Below are 14,197 nucleotides of genomic sequence, written 5' to 3'. Positions count from 1 at the left end.
TTTATTATTTAAAAGCGGAACATGAATTGCATCATTCAAATCACCGGTGTGTCCCGAACTTGATGGTTTTATTGATCCTCTCGCCACTGTCAGGAAGTCACCCTCGAGTTTCGTCAGGATCAAGTGACAACAGAGGGCCCTCGGAGGGAGTTGATAGGGGTCTGGGGGTGGTTTGGTATTCACAGAGACCACAGAGCAGAGGTGATGGCCCATATAGCAGGCCACCTGTAGCCTCCCCCAGCCCCAGTCCCAGATACCTCTAGCCTGGAGCATATCTGGTCTTTATGACTGACCCTTGCACCCCTGGAGAGGGGCCAGTTAACCCCTCCCCCATGCTGACCACCCATTGGGTCTGCCCCCCGTGCATGTTGGTGAGGGGGTCTCTACATGCTCCCCAAACTCACACAATGCGGTTCTGATTTAGGTAATAAACACTGAAACCTAACAAGAGGATATGCATTGAAAACAATGAAAACTAGAAACGTCACAATGCATGACATATGCATATGCTCCTTAAACACAATCATCCATTTCCTCTCCACACCTCTCCCTCTCCCCTTTTTCCTCCTCTCTCTCTCTCTCTCTCTCTCTCGCATTCTCTGGCCCCTTTCTGCCTCTCCTTTTCTCCTCCCTGTGTCCTCCTACCCCTGTCGTGCTAGCAAGCCCCAGCATGTCTGTGGTTGCGTCTCTCTCTGCCGGCGCATCGTCATCACCAACCTGAGGAGCGAGCTCTGTCTCTCTCTCTCACAATCACACACACATGCAGTCTGTCTTACACATCCAGCAACACTGCACAGCAATCATACAGTGTAAATTACTGCTGATATATTGATGTAATTAAATCCAATAGCCTGACAAACGTTTTCTGATCTCAGAAGCTTGAAGAACCACTCACACATGTCTGTCAGAAACAGACAGGTCGAGTGACGAATGAGGTGAGCCTCATTAAAAAGAGCCACTCGCCCGCCCTCGGTTCATTCTCGAGCAGGCCGAACTTCCGCACACTTTTGCGAGTAAGGGTATGCAGTGAGATATCTCACTCATGAGGAGAACAGGGATTAAAAAGACAGGGATTAAGTTCTCTTTCAATTATTCATTTCGATATCTCACATGAAGTATAGAGCCAACTCCCGTATCGCAGCGTGCAGGCACGAATGGTGAACTGACAGTGCATGTAGCTCATTCACTCGTTTTGTAGTAAAGCGGTTTAAAAGGAGAGATATTTCATCTTCATGATTTCCAGTGGCTGAAAAGGCTCCTGTGAAATATGGGACTATAGGCTTCGGAACTGGACGTACGCGAATATAGTTCAGAATATATTACAGTCCAAGATGGTGATTAGATGGACCTTAGAGATTCTCCGGTACCTCTGTATACTTTTTAGTCAGTAGATCTGTTATCTCACTCACGAGCCAAAAGTGGTCCTTGAAAATTGCATAGTACGTCACATACAGTATATGCAGATATGTGCACGGTGTCATTGCTCTCTCTCCCTCTACTGTGTCCATTGAGCCTTTGGGCCCTCCTTGCAACCTCATAGGATAATGCTGGGTAGGCCTCTCGCCAGCTGTCACTCAATTGCGAGCGGCTGAAGCTCATTGGCTAGAACTCGAATTGCTAGGGGACTGTAATTCTTCTCATAGATTATGTATGTCTGAACTACACATGGAAACATCCAGCCCAAAGCGGGAGGCTCAAAAAAATGCTTTCTTAGTCGCCAGAGAACCGAAGCATGTCTTTAACAGTGGGAAAGACTTCCCTCAGTCAATAAGGTCCTGTAGAAAACCTCTGATAAAGAACATTGGAATGATCTGTTTTTGGTCACACCACTTCTCAAAGACACACCACTTGTTTCCATATAGTGAATGTGTAGAAGAATGTGTGCTCAGTCTCAATGACTCCGAGCGGTAGGCCTGTCACATCCAGATTTAACTTCTCACGGGCCAGGCCCAGGGGGGCATGGTTCCTGGGTGAGGGTGGAAAATCTCTCTGGTCGCTTGGGTCACAGGAGATGCCAGGGCTCGTCATACAGCAGGAAAAAATGATCTCTGCTATCCGGAGCTTGCCTGGTCATCGAGGGGTTACCAAGATGAGGGATGAGCCTTCTTCCCTCACTCTGGCTAAAGTGGGGAGTAAAGCTAGCGCAAAGAACAATGGGTAGTGCGCATTTTCTTGTGATGAAAGAGATCTACGGATGCTTGGCTGTTCTTCCAGATCTGTTTCACCACTTGGGGATGGAGTCTCCATTCCTTTTAAAGGGTATTCTCCCTGGATAATAAGTCTGCTCCTACGTTTAGTACTCCCAGGACATGCGTTGCGAGTAGGGACAGTATGTGTGCCCTGCTCCACTGAATAATCCTGATGGATAGTCTGTAAGCACAGGGACCAAGTGCCACCCTGGTGGTTGATGTAAGCCACCACAGTCGTATTGTCTGTTCTGGTCAAGTCGTGACAATTCCAAAGGGAGGGTAGAAAGTGTTTCAGTGAAAAAAGCACTGCCAGACATTTGAGGTCATTTTATGTGAGCAATGCAGCGTTTATTGCATTCAACGGCGCCCCAGCCCGTGAGTGGCATGTCTGTTATCACCACCTTCCTCTTGCCACTACCCCTAGGGGTGCCAGAAACAAAGATTGAGGGGCTCGTCCAGTGACGGAGAGCCAAGAGACATGCAGAGGATACCTTTATCTGACAATTGTGGTGATGCCTTGTAGACATACGTTGGGCAGACACCCAGTACTGGAATTTTCTCAACCTCAGTGGGGCAAGAGGTACTACTGAAATGGTGACCGAGCGCCCCCTGTGGAAAGGGAGAGGCACTGTCGAAACGACCCAATGAGTTAATCTAAGAGTGTCGAATGGCGAGAGAGAATCCAGCATTATGCCTATATATTCTCTTTCCCCCCCCCCCCCTGATTGATCTTGAACCCCAGCTTGGAGAGGGGGGGTTACAAGGGAAGCAATGTCTCTTACTGCTTGCTCCCAGGATGGGGAGCTAAGCAGGTAACTGTCTATGTAGGTGGAGACTCTCTCAGTGCCTTGATTCTCAGGGTTGTGAGGGCACAGTGTTACCCGAAGAAAGCCGTAGGGGTAGCATCCTTTCTCAGTCTAGGGGTCTCTTTTGACCGTAGCAAGGTGAGGCATAACCGGTTAGTTTAGCCAACGAAACGAGTGAACGTTAAATGTATTACACAAGAGAGTAGGCTGGCAATTCCATCGTAGACGGGAGAGCCAGTAGCAGCCGGCATCCCAGCATCGTTGGGTGCCAGAAACAAGAGTGAGGGGGTTTGAGTACCTGCCTCAGTGGCCATAGTACATTGAAATCAGGGAGTCAAGGTTGGGCCGTGGTCAAGCCACTGTTACCCTTTCTACGTCCCTAATTAGTGGAATAAGTCCTGCTAACCTAGTAGCGCCTGCTGCGAATTCGCCTTGACAGGCATGAGCTAGCTTATTTGGTGCCTCATGGCCAGTGTTGGGGGTAACGCGTTTTGCAGAAACAAGTAATATAACAGTTTGTGTTACTCCAATTGGAACAGTATTACAGTTACTGATCAAATAAATTAGTTGTTACGTTTGCTATCATTCCCTCCCTATTACGGTTATAGATCAAAATGAATATCTGTGATGATTATTCCCTCTGTTGAAGCAATGTAAAAAAATATATATATATTTATATATTTTTAAATCCCCGCCCCAGATTCTAATTGTTTTCGTCTGTCACGTTCTGACCTTAGTTCCTTTGTTTTGTCTTTGTTTTAGTTGGTCAGGGTGTGAGTTAGGTGGGCAGTCTGTGTGTTTTTCTATGTTGGGGTTTTGAGTTCGGCTTAGTATGGTTCTCAATCAGAGGCAGCTGTCAATCGTTGTCCCTGATTGAGAATCATACTTAGGTAGCCTGGGTTTCACTTTTTGGTTGTGGGTGTTTGTTTCCGTGTGAGTGTTTGTTGCCACACAGTACTGTTTCGGTTTCGTTCGTTTCACGTTTATTGTAGTGTTCAGTTTATGTCTTTAAAATAAACGTTACGGACACGTACCACGCTGCGCATTGGTCTTCCGATTCTTCTCGCTACTCCTCCTCAGAAGAGGAGGAAGAATGCCGTTACACCGTCCTCTCACCAAGTTCCTGTTTACACACGCACACACTACAACTAACTGCTTTAGTGAGGGAGATGAAACATGTGCTTTCTCAGTGTGCAAGTACTCCCATTACTTTGATTTGGTAGGACCAGTGTTGGGAAAAGCTACTCTGAAAATATAGTTTACCAAGATACCATTTATTTTACAATGGAAGAAGTTCAGCTACACTAAAGCGTCCTTTTAAAAACTATAGTTCACTGAACTAAAGTTACTTTGAAAAAATTGTTCACTGCATCCAAACAACTTCGTGAAAAATAACCGTATGGCGGTCTGAACTGTCATATACTTCAAATTGCACAAACAGATCACTTTGGGGTCAAATGTTAACAGAATGTGTATTTTAGCCTATTCAACACAACAGCTAGGTTTCAAGTGAGAATTATAGACACGTTTGAAGCCAAAAAATAAAGAAATTAGTGCACCCATATTTTATTAGATTTTTGCAAAACAAAGTAGTGTGTAGTTCCAGTAGTTAGATGGACTGTAACATGGCAAAAAGTCATGAACTACTGAAAACCTTACTTAAATATGAATCTAGTTCAACTACTACCAAGCTACTTAAATTACTAGTTGAATTACATGTAGTTCATTACTCCACAACACTGGGTAATAGCCTAGCTAGTAAGCACAATGTTAGCCGGAGGAAGCTAGCACTTTGTTAGTTTTGCAATAAGCAGTGAAGCTAGGGCAGTTGGTCTAGTCAATGTGTTATGGCGGGGCGTGGGCTGAGTTAACGAGAGAGAGCGCTAATAATTCTACCCTTTCCGGTGGTGAGCTACCCAGGTTCCCTAAGCCATGCAGCTAAGCTAGCCAAGTTTCAGTATCAAGCCGTGTGACGCTAGCTACCACAGGAGACAAAGGGAAGAAAAAACAGGGGAAAAACGAACTTACCCGAAGCAAAAACTATCCTTTCGATAGTCACCCATCACAGAAGATGAGAGCTGAAAAACCTGCGAATAACCGAACAGGAAAACAGATCAAGTCGTGCTGAGGAGAGCTTAGGTTATTTATAATAAGGGTTACATGGAGAGAGAAAAATCGGACATATCTGAAATGAAAATGGATGAATGAATCTAAACCCTCCCTGAACACTTGAAAAACAACTAGTGACCCTCTATATCCAAAACAATAATTAAAACAAGTGGATAGCAGAGAACATGTCTACCATTTACCCTTACTTCTTGGATAGACCAGAGCCTTAGATATGCAGTTTTAGAAACTGTTCTTCGTCCTGTCATTACATACCAAAACGGGAGTTTTTTTTTTATATAGCACACAGAGCTGCAGGCCAGAAGGTTGTGGGTTCACAGACCACAATGGACAAGGGTAGGGTTGGAAAGATCTCCTTCATAATAAAAGCATGAATCTAGCATGGTATTTGCAGGTCCGAGGAAAAAAAGATCCTAGTATAAACATTTCATGCAATTCTACGTAATTTGACATATTTTGTGGAATCTTTTTTTAATACCACACAAATGACCAGAATTACATGCTAAGCATGGACAGAGAGATAGGCCTATGTGTTCATCTTATCATATTTATACAATACCAAATCAGTGTGTCTTGTTTGCAATGAAACTGCCCCTGTTTGCAAATAATAAAATCTGAGGCGTCATTAGGAATCTGAACATGGTACTTTCAAAAGTTAGGCCTACTTTTCCACCCCAGACAGTGAGCGTTTAAGCAACAACAACAACGACAAAATCTTCTAATGTACAGAAAGTTAATAGTTTAAATCAATTGGTAGTGACAGAATTAGATTACGTCCCTAGCAAAGTCAGCCTTTGAATGTCAAAGAAACAAAACAATGGTATCCCATTATGCATCGGAGTCACGTCTTTCCTGGGTATTTTACAGCTTGTTTCTAGCATAAAGCATCGTGGACCAAAGCGCTGTTATAGATCGATTTATATTATGGGATCCATTATATTTATCTCCAACATCTTAAGCTAACAAGGGGTAGGCCTGTGCTTTTTTGACATTTTCTTTAAGAAGAGGTAGGTCTATGGCAGACCCTCTCATAACCCCTCAATTGGAGTCTTGGTTTTTAACTTAACCGACCTTCATTGGCCTGGAGGAAGGCTATTTTAAAAGAGTTAAGGGCGGATTGTTGAATTTTACAGACAAATTTGCCTACTTTCAGCACCATGAGCTGTTAATTTCCGATTGATTTCAAGTTTCAGCACCACAATGTAAATTACTCAAATCTGGCTTATTGTGAGGTCGGTAACTCTGATAAATACATAATGGGCATGGAAACATTGTTTTGAATAAAAATCTATGATAGTAGTAGCAAGCTGTCAAAGCAGAGCAGACCGGGCTCAGGGTTGGAATATCGATTGTGGTGTGTAATGCAGCCTAGTTGTATTTACACCATCCCAGCTATCTTAGAAATATAACTTTGCTCTGGGCTTTTCCGAGCATACACTTCATAGCCTATAGCGTGTAGATCATTTGATTGACACCACACTAAATAGCCTATAGGTGCAATTGATATTGCGTGCCCAGCGGAGAATCAGAGGTGACGGGCGGCATCGTGGACACATCGATATATAGCCTGATAAGCAACTAATTTTTAAAAAACTATTGAAATGTCATCAATTACAAATTACGTGACCCTCCCCTGGACTAGATAAAAAAAATACTAAACCCTCCCCTTGACTGAAATTTAGAAAGCATGACCCTCCCCCATTTTCCTCCAGGTAACCATTCTGTAAATTTCGATCTGTCCCTTAGAGTAGTACTTTTCGTGAAGAACATAGGTGAGAATGATCCGATGGTGGGTGAGTGGCTCCTTATAATGAGGGGAGGGGATCACCTCATTCGCCACTGGTCCTGTCTGTCTCCGATAGACGTGTGATTGGTTCTTCAAGCTTCTAACGAACGCAAGCTATCGAAACAAATAATCGAAAGAGAACCACCCATTACTAAGCAAGGTTTTACATTGATGAGATTAGAAGGAGATTCTCGAGAGACATCGAAAAAAATTCAGAGAATAGACCATTTTACTATGATGAAAACTCGCAAACTTGTCATGTCTTGAACGCTACCTCTGGAGGTCGCTCAAGACACTCGCCCAGCAGTTGCCCCCGTTCCAATTGCAGTCAAATCCGCTTACTTTGAAATTGATGCTGTAGCTTTATGGGAATCTCAGAAGACAAGCAATCACCTGGCCATTGAATTAGAAACTTTTTCAGTCGCATTTAGCTTTTTGTCATGTAATGATTTGCCTGATATTGCACATGCTTGTGAATTGTTGCATTAATCAAGAGTGTTATATGGTAGATGCATAGTTCGCATGCTTAGCCTACTAGGCTACTGGGCTTCTGACTACTGGGCTACTGTGACATTTACGGTACATTTGAGCTGGGAAACCACCTTTATCTTCATACCGTCCCTGGGAGGGGTGCGTCATTTGAAGGGGTGCGTCACCTGAGTGGGTTGAGTCACTGATGTGATCTCCCCCCCCCCCCCTTGGGTTGTGCCGTGGCGGAGATCTTTGTGGGCTATACTCGGCCTTGTCTCAGGATGGTAAGTTGGTGGTTGAAGATATCCCTCTAGTGGTGTGGGGGCTGTGCTTTGGCAAAGTGGGTGTGGTTATATCCTTCCTGTTTGGCCCTGTCCGGGGGTGTCCTCGGATGTGGCCACAGTGTCTCCTGACCCCTCCTGTCTCAGCCTCCAGTATTTATGGTGCAGTAGTTTATGTGTCGGGGGGCTAGGGTCAGTTTGTTATATCTGGAGTACTTCTCCTGTCCTATTCGGTGTCCTGTGTGAATTTAAGTGTGCTCTCTCTAATTCTCTCTTTTTTCTCTCTCTCGGAGGACCTGAGCCCTAGGACCATGCCTCAGCACTACCTGACATGATGACTCCTTGCTGTCCCCAGTCCACCTGGCCGTGCTGCTGCTCCAGTTTCAACTGTTCTGCCTTATTATTATTGGACCATGCTGGTCATTTATGAACATTTGAACATCTTGGCCATGCTCTGTTATAATCTCCACCCGGCACAGCCAGAAGAGGACTGGCCACCCCACATAGCCTGGTTCCTCTCTAGGTTTCTTCCTAGGTTTTGGCCTTTCTAGGGAGTTTTTCCTAGCCACCGTGCTTCTACACCTGCATTGCTTGCTGTTTGGGGTTTTAGGCTGGGTTTCTGTACAGCACTTTGAGATATCAGCTGATGTACGAAGGGCTATATAAATAAATGGGATTTGATTTGATTTGACTTTACAATCAATAAATGATTCTGGTCTGTGGAAGTATTGTACATTGACAACGTTAGGGCTACCCTGTAACCAACAGACTAGAACATCCAATGAAACTGGCCTAAGTTAAACTCAGCATGACTCATCTTTTGGTTTGGCATCAGGCCCCTCACGGGGGGGGGGGGGGGGGGGGGGGGGCGTTCGTCATGTCCCAACAAGTCAGCCCGCTCACCGCAAATCTCAACTCAGGGAACTTCAAACGCCAAATAGAGCCCAGGTGCCCAATGCCAACTTGGTCCAGTCCCTCTCTCTCTCTCTCTTTACCCCATACTTAACATCGCTCCCTCTGTTTACATCTCCCTCTTCTCCTCCTCTCTTACAGTTTCTACATGGTGATCTAATCTGTCAGCGGGGATGACAGAGCAAGCAGGACTTGAAGGGCTTCGGTGTGTCACGAATCAACCCCTTCCCTCTTACTCCTCACCCCCCCCCCCCCCCCCCTCATCCCCCCTCCCCCTTCCTCCCCCTCTGTTGAGCAAGATGAGACTCGTTACCGTGCCTCTGCTGTCCTCTCTGGCACTAGTGTCTGTGTGTATGTGTATCTGTGTGTGTGCGTCACAGAGTGTCAGTGTATAATGTAACAATACTAATGTAACAGTAATGCAGGTACATTAGAAGGAAGTACCTGATAGTAAAATGACTCAGGCAAGAGGGTGGGTTTAATTAAACCATCTCAGTGTTGTAAGTGCAGTGTGTTCTTTGAGAAGGACATGTCTCAGCCATCTTTACAAAAATAGAAGGAAAACAAATATGCTACGGGACTAAAAATGTCACTGTTTTCCTCCCCACTGTGTTTCTGCCATGACATGAAAATCCTGTGTTGTGAAATTGAAGGAGAGGAAGAATAACATGTGTGTACATTGATGAGCTCTCTGCACATGGCCCCCAACCTTTTCCTCTCTGCTCCCCATGAACTCTTGTTTTCAGGCAGGGCCACCACCAAGCAAATGGATGGAAGATTAAATAAGGGATAAGAGCAGTCCATCCTGCCTAAAATGGCTGCACTTATCCATGTGTGTGGGCATGTGCCTGGGGATGTTGTGGGTGTACCAACCTCACTTTGAGGGCGCCTACTCTTCATCCTGTTTACAAACAAGAAAACGCGGCTATCTTTGACAGTGGAGGCTGGTGGGAGGAGCTATAGGAGGACGAGTCATTGTAATGGCTGGAATGGCACAAAAAGGAACGGAGTCAAAGATGTGGTTTCCATATGTTTGATGTGTTTAATACAGTTCCATTGATTCCAATCCAGCCAATACCATGAACCCATCCTCCTATAGCTCCTCCCACCAGCCACCACTGATGTATGATCACATTCACACGCGCACACACACAGCTGCAGACTACTATGGAGAGACCTGCAGTATTAAATCTTTATCTGAGACTCTACAGACACAGATACAAACACAGGAGGCAGATGGTCCAAGATGTTTAATAACAATCCAAAAAGGAGTAGGCAAGAGAATGGTCGTGGACAGGCAAAAGGTCAAAACCAGATCAGAGTTCCAGAGGTACCGAATGGAAGGCAGGCTCGAGGTCAGGGCAGGCAGAATGGTCAGGCAGGCGGGAATGGAGTCCAGAAAAACAGGCAAAGGTCAAAATCGGGAGGACTAGTAAAAGAGAATAGAAAAGCAAGCGCACGGGACACCATGCTGGTTGACTTGAACATACAAAGACAAACTGGCACAGAGAGACAGGAAAAATACACTAGAGAAAATAAGCGACACCTGGAGGGGGTGGATACAATCACAAGGACAGGTGAAACAGATCAGGGCGGGACAAATCAGTTAATGTCAGTCCAGCTCACAAAGACAGAGACCCAGTCACTGACTGATCCTGGCTCTACTAAGTAGAAAGTAAAGAAAGACAGATACTATACGCAGCTAAATTTCTCTGTCTCGCACACACACACTAGCCTTTTGGGAACCTAAGTGAGATTTTGATCCATTAAGTCTGGCTTGCAGTCGGCCTTCCAATTCATCCCAAAAGTGTTTGATGGGGTTGAGGTCAGGGCTCTGTGCAGGCCAGTCAACTTCTTCCACACCGATCTCAGCAAACCATTTCTGTATGGATCACGCTTTGTGCACGGGGGCATTGTCATGATGAAACAGGAAAGGGCCTTCCCAAAACTGTTGCCACAATGTTGGAAGCACAGAATCATCTATAATGTCATTATATGCTGTAGCGTTAAGATTTCTCTTCACTGGGGCCTAGCCTGAACCGTGAAAAACAACCCCAGACCATTGTTCCTCCTCCACCAAACTTTACAGTTGGCACTATGCATTCGGGCAGGTAGAGTTGCGCTTGGTGATCTTAGGCTTGTGTGCCGCTGCTCTGTCATGGAAACCCATTTCATGAAGCTCCCGACGAACAGTTCTTGTGCTGACGTTGCTTCCAGAGGCAGTTTAGAACTGGGGAGTGAGAGTTGCAACCAAAGACAGACGATTATTACGCACTATACGATTCAGCACTCGGCGGTCACGTTCTGTGTGGCTTACCACTACTTGGTTCGGGTCCCAGTTTTGACTTGGTGGGAGATCTGTCGACGTGCCCTTGGGCACCCTGGTTGCTCCTGTGGGTTGCTCTGGATGGGAGTCTGTTAGATTGTAATGTAATTTAAATGTTGAGCCGTTGTTTCTCCTGGACGTTTCCACTTCACAATAACAGCATTTACAGTTGACCAGAGCAGCTCTGGCAGGGCAGAAATTTGACAAACGGACTTGTTGGAAAGGTGGCATCCTATGATGGTGCCACAAGTCACTTCAATAGGACCATTCTGTTGCCAATGTCTGTCTATGGAGATCGCATGGCTGTGTGCTCTATATTTTATACACCTGTCAGCAACAGGTGTGGCTGAAATAGCCGAATCCACTAATTTGAAGGGGTGTCCACATACTTTTGTATATATAGTGTATGTGATGGGATGTATAGACATTATGAACAGTATGTTGATAGAATATATTGTCTATCTGAAGAATACGTAGGATATAATAGTATATCTACAGCAATAGTTGAATAGGATGGCCTAGAGTACAGTATATACATATGAAATAAGTAAACAGTATGTAAACATTATTAAAGTGACCAGTGTTCCATGTCTATGTACATAGGACAGCAGCCTCTAAGGTGAAGGGTTGAGTAACCGAGTGGTAGCCAGCTAGTGACCATGACTTAAATTCAGAGTAGGGTACTGGGTGGAGGCCGGGTAGTAATGCCTATTTAACAGTCTGATGACCATGAGATAGAAGCTGTTTTTCAGTCTCTCGATCCCAGCTTTGATGCACCTGTTTTGACCTTTCCTTCTGGATGATGGCTCGGGTGGCTGAGGTCCTTGATGATCTTCTTGGCCTTCCTGTGACACCAGGCACTGTAGATGTCCTGGAGGGCAGGCAGTGTACCTCCGTTGATGCGTTGTGCAGTTGCCGTACCAGCCCGACAGGATGCTCTCACAAACTTTTACAGATGCACAATTGAGAGTCTTGGGGGCCAAGCCAAATTTCTTCAGCCTCCTGAGGTTGAAGAGGCGCTGTTATGCCTGTGTGGGTGGACCATTTCAGATTGTCAGTGATGTGTATGCTGAATAACTTTAAGCTATTCAATTTCTCCACTTCGGCCGTGTCGATGTGAATGGGGGCGTGCTCCCTCTGCTGTCTTCTGAAGTCCACGATCAGCTCCTTTATTTTTTTGACGTTGAGGGAGAGGTTATTTTCCTGGCACCACTCTGCCAGGGCCCTCACCTCTCTGTAGGCTGTCTCGTCATTGTTGGTAATCAGGCCTACCACTTTTATGTCGTCTGAAAAGTTGATGATCGAGTTGGAGGCTGTACTCCCTGTCCATGCAGTCATAGGTGAACAGGGAGTACAGGAGGGAGCTTAGCTCGTACCCTTGTTGGGCCCCTGTTTTGAGGACAAGTGTAGTGGAGGTGTTGTTGCCTACCGTTTAACACCTGGTGGCAGCCTGTCAGGAAGTCCAGGACCCAGTTGCACAGGGCGGGGTTCAGACCCAGGGCCCCAAGCTTCATGATGAGCTTGGAGGGTACCATGGTGTTGAAGGCTGAGCTGTAGTCAATGAACAGCATTCTTACATAGGTATTCCTCTTGTCCAGCGCGATGGCGATTGGATCATCCGTGGATATATTGGGGCTATCTGCAAATTGCAGTGGGTCTAGGGTATCAGGTAAGGTGAAGGTGATATGATCCTTAACTAGCCTCTCCAATTACTTCATGATGACAGAAGTTATTGATACGGGGTAATAGTCATTTAGTTAATTTACTTTTGCTTTCTTGGGTACAGGAACAAGGGTGGACATGCAGACTGGGATAGGGAGAGATTGAATGTCCATAACATTCTGATTGGTCAGACCAGCATTGAATAGACCTTAGCACGAGTACTCCCTGTTTGAGTTTCTGCCTATAGAAAGGGAGGAGCAGAATGGAGTCGTGATCTGATTTGCCAAAGTGAGTAACAATGGTCAAGGGTTTTTGAAGTGCCACTACTACAGCCAATGTGTTGACAGAACTTCGGTAGTGTTTTTTCCCCCTTTTTTCAAGTCCCCAGCTACAATAAATGCAGCCTCAGTTTCCAGTTTGCACAAAGCCCAGTGTAGTTCCTTGAGAGCCGTCATGGTATCGGCTTGAGGGGGAATATACACGGTTGTGACGATGACCAAAGAGAATTCTCTCGGGATGTAATGCGGTCGATATTTGATTGTGAGGTATTCTAGGTCGGGTGAACAAAATAACTTGAGTTCCTGTACGTTACCGCAATGAGTCGTTAATCATGTAAGCTGAGGCTGCATTTATACCTCCGCCTTTCTTCTTCCCGGAGGGTTCTTTATTCCTATCTGCGCGATGTACTGAGAACCAAGCTGGGTGTATGGACGGGGACAGTATATCTGTAGAGAGATATGATTCCGTGTAACAGAATGTTACAGTCCCTGATGTTTCTCTGGAAGGAGATCCTCGCCCTGAGCTTGTCTACTTTATTGTCCAGGGACTGAACATTAGTGAGTAATATACTCGGAAGCGGTAGATGGTGTGCACGCATGCCTTCCGAGTCAGACAAAAAGTCAACTCCAAATAGCTCTCCTCTCCTGGTGGCGTCTTAGATAAGTTCAATCACCTTGGTGGGGTACGAACAAAAGATCCAATTCAGGAAAGTTGTATTTCTGGTCGAAATGCTGGTGAGTTACCGCCGCCGTGAAATCTGAAAGTTATTTCTGGTTGTATGTAATGATGCAAAAAACATTCTGAGCTGATAACGTGAGAAATAACACACACACACACACACAAAAATACTGCAAAGTTGCTTAGGAGCCAGAAACAGAGTGGCCGTGTCTATCGGCGTCATCTTACTAATCTAAAGATTGTTAGCTGACATGGCTAATTAAGTGACTGTCAGTGACTGACATAAGAGAAACATTGCCGATGCACAACCAAGTTTGGGGGCCAGCTAGAGCTCTAAGTGACTTCTTATGTGGTTTATGCCTGGAACCGGCCCTGCAGCAGGGACACACACAGGCACTATAATAATTATGATAAGTGTACCATATTACGCAGTTGATCGCTAAAAAAATACTACTTTTACATTACTGTGTAGTTTACCAATAATGGTCTGATGGTGAAGTGGACATACTTGGTATTCATATCCAGAAAGAAGGAAAAGATCTCACCAAAATAAAAAAATTGCAAAAATAGATAAGATCTTGCTTCCATGGAAAGGTAAATCCATGTCTATTTCTGTAACAAACACCCTAATTAATTGCCTACACCGAACTTGTTTTTTAAAAGTATATAAGCAAAAGATA

At 45.2% G+C, this 14,197-nt stretch overlaps 1 protein-coding gene across 2 annotated transcripts in view; it reads right to left on the bottom strand.

Moving 5' to 3' along the window:
- The window catches only part of LOC139418640 (pro-neuregulin-2, membrane-bound isoform-like), a 106,358-nt gene that overhangs the window by 60,358 nt on the left and 31,803 nt on the right, over positions 1-14,197 (bottom strand). The window lies entirely within an intron of this gene.

Source organism: Oncorhynchus clarkii, chromosome 10 (assembly GCF_045791955.1).
Source record: "Oncorhynchus clarkii lewisi isolate Uvic-CL-2024 chromosome 10, UVic_Ocla_1.0, whole genome shotgun sequence".
Classification (NCBI taxonomy): Eukaryota; Metazoa; Chordata; class Actinopteri; order Salmoniformes; family Salmonidae; genus Oncorhynchus; species Oncorhynchus clarkii.
This window is presented reverse-complemented; position numbering and strand designations above follow the sequence as displayed.